This window comes from Geospiza fortis, unplaced genomic scaffold (genome assembly GCF_000277835.1).
Source record: "Geospiza fortis unplaced genomic scaffold, GeoFor_1.0 scaffold1081, whole genome shotgun sequence".
Classification (NCBI taxonomy): Eukaryota; Metazoa; Chordata; class Aves; order Passeriformes; family Thraupidae; genus Geospiza; species Geospiza fortis.
In genome coordinates, this window is record NW_005054503.1 from 998,259 (window position 1) to 1,006,448 (window position 8,190).

The following is an 8,190-nucleotide window of genomic DNA, read 5'->3' on the forward strand; positions in this document are numbered from 1 at the left end:
AACAGTCTTCTCCTTTCAATAGGTCTTTAAAAACAATAACCAGGCCTTACTGTAAATTCATTTATTTTCCCTTGGTGTGCCAATTCCCAAGCTGATATCTCCTCTGTGTACCAGGGATATATATAGATCTAAATGTGGCAAGAAGACAGAAAGACTTTACAGGACAGCAATGTGGGGAGTTCTTTTTTCCAGGAAAAACTCACATCAGAGAGTGAGTTACACATCTTTTAAAAGAAATACTATGAGGTAAATAAAATCTCAATTATATTTAGCTCATAGGAGGTGACAAATACTAGTCAGGTTGACTATTGCCTTGCTGGAAGTCAGTCAAAAACCACTGTCAAATAAAGCACAAAAATAGAGAAAATAGAAGAGTCTGTATTCTTACATTTGCTAAAGTGAGCAACATTTTTCTGTTTATTGCCAGCATGTTTTTTAAACTAGTTTTAAATACAAGGAAAGGTACTTAAAGTCAAATCCTGGCCTGCATTCTGCTGAAATCACTTAAAGGGCCTGGTTTGGATCTCCAGAACAGTCTAAAAACCCTTCACTCAATGCAATGGATCATCTGTGGTAAACTCCAAACCTGTGTCCATTGTCCTGCCAGGTCACTGCTGCTGTGGCACCACACACATCCTTCTGTGCCTTATCAGTGTCCACATCATTCCCACTGCAGCTGCTGTGGACAGGGCAGGTTGCATGAGGCAGGGGCAAACAGAGGAAACTCAGGGGTTTCCTTGCAAAAACCCAAGCCTGTGACAAAACAGGCCCAGATGTCACTGTGACAGTGTGTATTAGCTCAGAGTAAACTCAAAGCAAGCAAGAGTCAGCCATAAGCATTCAGATCTCTGGATCCAGACATTCATTTAATCCAGAAGACTTCTCATGCAGAACTGAGCTTTGTGGGGATGTCCTAGATCCATCGGGTGATCAAACATGCTCTAATTTGCTCCCAAGGCAGAAGTGCCTCCTCTCACTGAGCACTCCCCACCCTCTCACAGCTCCCTTCTGGGTCAGCCCTCCCCACAGGCGAGTGGGTGCAGGAGGATCATCATTCTTTCCTGGCACAGCAGCTAATCCACCCAGCCTGACTGCAGAGAGATAGCTGAGTACTATGTGGGGGAAGATTTTTTAACCTGTTCTTGCCTTGTTCTGTGTTAGGAAGCCACAAACCCTCTCACATAGAGGCAGCTGATAAAGTTGCCTCCTCTGTCTAGAAAGGACACTTAACCAGAGCAACTGGACTGCAACTTCAAGAGTTAATAACATTTTCAAGCAGATTTATGTGCACTTTATGAAATGAACATATAATTATCAAAAGATTCCCCCACCTTTTCTTGGTTGTTGGGGTTATTAAGTGAAAGCAAAGGTTTAAACTGCTCCCTGAGACAAAAGGGCCTGCAGAAAGCTCCTGCCTGTCCTTAGACTTTGCTATGCTAACAGTCACTGTCTGCAGTCAGAGTTCCTTCCTTAAGCACTTGAGCACTGTGAAGCCTTGAGGGGACCCCGCCTTTGCCCAGAGAGAGATTTTGGGTGAGATTTTGGAAGAATGGTTTGCATACAAGTAGCAATGTGATCACCACTGGAATGCTGGTTTCCTGCTAGACACCCACAGAGATTTTGTGACCCTGTGTTCTTTTACAAAAGACAAGTGACCTGCAAAACCCCGCTTCATATCTCAAAGTGATGTGGCAATACAACCTACATAACAATAATGACTCACTGGGAAACAGAAGGATCAAGCTCCAGGGATCTCCTCCTCAGTACAGACCTGCAAATACACTGGAATAATTTGCATTGCACAGCTTGCCTTGCAGAATCCAGAGATAAAAATCGGGCTTGGCATGGCTAGGGTATCTGAGCAATATTTAGCAGCAGAACAATGAGCCAGCTGGGAAAGCATGTACTTATCCAAATTCAAGTGGGCAAGTAATTTTGGGCAACGTGGTTTCTTAGGGATTGCCTGCACAGGGAAGTTGAGACAAAGCAAACTGAAGTTTGAATGCATGGCATGTAAACCCATCCCAGAAAATGGTGGTACAAACAGTCCAGGTTTTCTCAGGGTAGTGCATGAGAAATGCCTGTGATTTTTTTTGGTGGCACCAGAGCAGAGCTCCCCAAATACCTGGGTAGCTGACACAGCTGTTTCTTTCTTCTGCCTGTGGCCGGACACCCTGGCTATGCACAATGACTGGAGAATTGCCTGTTCCCTCACTCACTGCAGAAGTTACTGCCTCTGTAACAGGAACTGGAAAAGCCAAGCTTCCTCAGCTCTGCAAACCCTCCAGCCCCTCTTTGCTGGTGTAATTACATGCAGTGATGTGAAAGCTACACCAAAGCTGGGATGAAAAAGCAAGATATAAGTAAGCCTGCACAGATTTCTCTGTGTAAGCCACTAGGTGCAAATGAAGCATGGTGCTATTATTCAGGGCTCAGGCTACAAATCACAACCAACCACTCTTCATTCCCAAAAATCATGTGTCTGGGTGACACCCCAGTCTCCTCCTCCAGCATGGCAACACAAACATGGGGAATGCAAAGAGAGATGCAGTCCCAGGGGTGCTTACTGTTTGTAGGTACAACTGCCTTTTAAGAGGGGAAAAAAAAAAGAAAGAAAGGAAGAAAAGACAAGAATAGCACCCAGGAGGAGCCACAGAAAGGAGCAGACCCCACCAGATGTACCCAGAGCTACAGGCCCTGATCAGACTTCCCTGTCCCTGACCCATCAGACACAGGACCTGACTTGCTAATACTGAAAGAGCACTGGAGGAAGTGAGATCTGGCACTGTGTGCAGGCAGTGGGGAGCTCAGTCCATAGTGCATGGCCAAGTCCATGTGTGTTTTCAACACCTTGGCACCTCTGGGAAGCTGTGGCCCTGGCTGTGTCAGCTCTGGGTGCAGGCTGGGCTTGGCCAGCACCACCTGCAGCACCAGAGGGAAGGGGCATGTGGGATTCTCCTGCACTGCTCACCCAGGCACCCCACTCTCATTTGGGAGCCAGACCACTTCTGCCTGTAACAGCAGCCACATACAGAGGTTTTTGTACTGAGTGGCTGCTGTGGGTTCATTTCCTCTTCTGAAAAGAGTCACAATGATGTTGATGTGGCAGAACAACTCCACTGCCACATGGGAGGGCTGCACGGTGCAGCAGGAGGACTTGGGGAGTGTAAGCTGGAACCCAGGAAGTTTCATGAGTCACCATTGCTCCTACATTCCCTGCCTCCTGGGGATTTTCCAGGTTTGCTGCACACATTAGGGGACCCCTGCTAGGACTGTAGGCACTGGTGAGCCCCAGGACAGCCATGAACAAAATGGCATTCAAGCATGACCTATCTCATGGTTATCACTCATGGTGAGAGTAAGTTTACATACAATTTGCATATAACTTTGGGTGGGGAGCCTCAGAGAAGGATATGGTGCCACTTGTCACCAAGGAGCTTCATGAAGGCAAATTGAAATGTGAATCTACTGAAGAGGCTTTCCTAGAAAGGGGAGGAACTCATTCCTCTTGCCATCAGAAGTGCAGAGGCATTCACAGGAGGTTCATTTTCCTGTAGAATATAGTTTCTGAAGAGGATTAAGATGACCAGAAAAGCAAAGAAAGTGAGCAGGAAGGCCTAAAGGTGCAGGAGTAGTTTCTTGTTCATACTTCCTCCTTCCAGCAGTACTGCTGTTCACTGAGGCATTAAAGGTGAAATCTCTTTGCATCATACTGGGCCCTGTGGCAAAGGAGACACCCATCTGTCCCTGAAGCTACGGGGGAGTTTCAGAGCAGGAGTGGTGCAAAAAATCACACTTATCTCACAGGCAGCTGACAGCAGAAGCTTCAAGGAAAGTCCTTCCAACCATGATGGTGTCAGCCACCTCCCTGAGCAGCCTTTTCTCCCTCCCCCTGGTCTACACACCATCAAGATAGTTCTGCTCCCCAAAAAACCTCTGGAGCCACTGCAGGAGCTCTAACAGCCTCATTCAGGAGGGGTGAGAGCCTTGGTCATCAAGGGTCAGCACTGAGGGCCAGTCAGTTCTGTGCTCCCCTGACAGGAGCAGCTCCTCCAAGGCATGACCTGAATTCAAAGCCAAGAGCTCAGAGGATCATCCTGAACAACTTCCTGGCATATTCAAAGATCTGCTTCTCTTACCTGCCAGACACACAGATGTGCAAAGGGCAAGTACCAGAACTGGAGCCACCAGGGACCAATTCTCCATCCTCTTGCTGGACCATTTGTCTTCACCTCTGCTGAGCTTCTCACAGTAGCTCTCCTGCAGCTCACTCACTGACACACAGCAGGTATGTCACCCCAGCTGGCCAAAGCAAGGACAATTAACTGAGGGAAACAGATCAAATTTTAGGTGCTTTTCTGATACCAAACAAGTTTTTCAGCATGAAGAACATTTAAACTACCATAATTTCAAGTTACTAGGACCTCTTTTTTTTTTTTTTTTTAAGGAAGAAACAAATGGTTAAGGTTTGAGGCCTCCAATATAAACAGAAACAGATCACATTTACGAGATTAGGATTTAGTATTTTTGGGTAATATTGCAAATTTGATAACATTCATGATTTAATAGGACTGCAGTGCAGAAACACTAAATCTGCTTTGAGCTTTGGACAAATCACTTAATCACTCTGATTCATGGCATCCAGGACTAATGAGAAGAGTCTCTTACACTAAACTTATCACACATGCAAGCTTTGTTTTGCCTATCAGGACTGTGCCAGGAAAGTGCAAATACCCAAAGATTATAGGCAATGGTAACGGGTGTAGCAATAAGGATGATCTTGATAATTATGTACCTTCAAAAGAGAGGAGAAACTTGTTCTGACTTGCAAATGGAATAAACCTGTCATAGCTCTGATAGGAGTCACCCAGGCTGGCATGAACTAGGGATTTTTTTTTTCAGGTCTCTTTAATAAGCTGGTACCATGGGGGAGTGGTGGAAGATTCTGTGAGAAGCTCTGCTGAGAACACACTCCCTTGGTCCTCTGAATTTTCAGATTTCCCAATCTGTTCTGCTTTCAACCACACACCATTCTAGGTCCAAGCAACACTTCCCTGTCTAGCAGTCTGCTACATTCACAGGTGCCTCACAATGTCAGAGCAAAGACTTTGCAAATAAAAGCCTAAGGAGAGCTCTAAATATTTGTTGGATTGGGGCCTTACTTTGAGATCTTAGTGCCGCTCATAATCCAGGGTCTGCCCCAAGAGTGACACTGACATTGCATGTTGGAAACACAGTGTTGATTCAGCCCAAGGAATTTCGTGGAATATTCCTTCCTTTCCAATTTCTCTGAAACCAACAAAGGGATAGAGATGCCTGTGGCTGTTATGAAGGTTGTTTCCTCTAGCAAACAACATCATTCTAGTGTTCTCCAACCCAGTAACTATCTTTTCCCAATGGTTAAATGGAGTCATAGAGAAAGAGAGGACATATCTCCATTTAACCACAAATTCAAAGCACATCCAGAGAACTGAATGTACCAGGGAAATCCTGTAGGAAGATGTTCTCTCACCACACCACCAACGAGACTGAAAAGGTGGAAACAGAGGAGACTTCTCATTCAAATTCACTTCTACAGATATGAAAAAAATTGGAGAAATATTATACCTTTCTTTTCAAAATGAAGGATAAAATAGGCAACAGCTATACTACCCCTAAGTTATTCCCAGCATTTATTTAAGCAAGAAAAAGTTAATCTTTAGGACCCTTATAACAATGTGTTTGTACAAAGAAAAGCAAATCCAAGGAGCATCTGCCATCTCAGAGCAGGGTCTGAGGGTGGTGCCATTTTAATTACATCAGCAAGGATGTAATTAAAGGAACAGACTGGGTTAAGGAAAAGAAAGAAGAAGCCCAGAAGGCTGGAGCAGTTGATGGCAGGTAAATTGTTAGATTTTGGGTTATGCCAACCACCAGCCTAATATCTCAAGGACAGAAAATGCCATTTAGCATAAAGGAAAAATGTTGGGAAAGGTGTAAACATTGAACTGAGTTGCAGTGCACTTGATCCTGATGCTACATCTCCAAATGGAGACAAATGGAACATGTCTGTGTTTAAAACCACTTCTCCACCACAGGAGATTGCTACAATGGCACAGTGTCACACCTGTACCAAGGAGCGAGTCCAGCACACCTCTCTGAGCAGGGACTGGTTAACCTTCACCTGAAGGGTTTGTCTCTCAATGTTCTTCCTCAGCCCTTTGCTCTCTCGTTTCTTAACATGGGGGTTACACAACCATTCAGCTGCAAACCAGTTTTGTTTTCATTTTAGCTTTCACAACTTTCCTGTTGTCTTTAGACAAGTACAAGGTAGTGAGGGGGTTTCTTTGTTACCTTCCATTGAAATATTCATACTAAGATGGAAAATTCCAGGGAGCAGTTAAGAAGGAGAAGCCAGGATTACCATACATCAAAGGGAAGCAGCATTTGCTAACTCCTTCGTTTTACACGTATGTGATTCACAAACTGCTTCATGAAAATGGAAAAGCAATCGAGGAATTGAGGAATCACTCAGAGGAATCACTCAGGTCCGGACAAAAAAATAAACTAATAGCAACAATCTAATTTCCATGAAAATGGGCTGGTCTCCAAAGCATCTGCCAAGACCAGACACTGTGGTGCTTGCAGCTTTCCTTTGTTTGCTCTTCAAAGCAGGTAGAGCCAGGAACATTCCCGTGCCTCATGCCAAGCTGTAAGATGTGGTACATGACTTTCAGATGAGGGAATTTCACATTTCTCCCTGAATATTTCACACTACTACAGCAAGTAGAAAAGCACAGACGCAGCTGAAATGAGGAGGAGATTAATTGAAAGGCTAAAAATGGATTCTTCAGCATTACTCTGTAGTATGGAGAACTGAGAAGGCAATTAAAACCAACATGAAAGGAGATTTAATTGCAAATCAGCGAAACCTGCTGAAGCACAGATAGCAAGAGGCAAAGAATCACCCCACCTGAGGCCCAAGCCCTTCGCAGAGCAGAGCGCTGCCCTCAACTCCAGGGCAGCTGATGGCGAGAGATGAGATCGGCCCTTCCCCAGGTTCTGAGGGCGCAGTCCCCGGGGAGCGCCTCGCTCTGCCCAGGCTGCCGTGATTCACCCTTACACACACAGCCACACAAGGGAAGAAATGCGGCACAAACGCACCCAGCCCCTCCACGGGGAGCAGCAGCACAGCCCTGCCTCCCCTCCCCATCCTGCCGGGCCCTTCCTCCAGCGCTGAGGGAAAAACCGAGGCGGGGGGCAACGACGGTTCAATGGGCCTTGCTGAGCCACTGCCCGGCCGCCTCCCTCTGCGCCATTGTTTCTGTGCCTGGGCTTTTAAATAGCAGCTCTACGGACTCCTACCACCTTCCCCGAGGAAGGGCAGGGGGGAGCCGGGAGAAAGGGGAGAGGGAGGCCCGGCAGCTGATGAGGACACAGCGGGAGGACAGGCGAGACTGGTTCGGAGGGGGTGGGAATGGAACGAGGCAGGGTGGGAACACCCTCAGCCCGTCTCTTTGGTCAGGCAGCTTTTAGCATTTCAAAGCGTCTCTTTCCTTTGTGACTCCAACCGCTGACTAAAACAGGCAAGCAGGTATTTACAGGATCAGCCAAGCCCCTCCTGCCTAGGTGGCCTGAAAGGCATCGTTGCTGTGTCCTGCAAGCAAATCGCGGTGTCTGATCCAAGGCTTTCCTGGGGCCGGGCAGGATTATGGAAAGGGAGAGAGGAGCCCCGGCTGTGGGAAATGGGAAATGTCAGGGCCCTGCTGCTGCTGCTGGTAAGGTGAACCCTGGACTCGCTTCGGGAGGCGTCCCTGGGTGCTCTCCTGGGTGGCAGAGTCCAAAGAGGCACGGTGACAAACACGGGGACAGGCGTCTGTGGGTGGCAGAGTCCGGGCAGGCACAGTGACAAACACGGGGACAGGCGTCCCTGGGTGCTGCTCCCCTGGGTGGCAGAGTCCGGGCAGGCACAGTGACAAAGAAGGGGACACGTCCAGCCCCCTCCCGAGCAAAGCAGCCCAAGCCAAAAAGTAGCCCACGATTGCAGGCACCTGATGTGCTGCTTGTTCCAGAGGCACAGGGTGGGGTGCAAGGAGGGGAATCTGCTTTCCTCTTCAACACAGAGAACATCAAAGTTGTCCTAAAAAATTAAAAGCTTCTAGATGGGCTCTTGGTGTATTTTAAAACGCAAAACGGACTGATTTCAAAGCA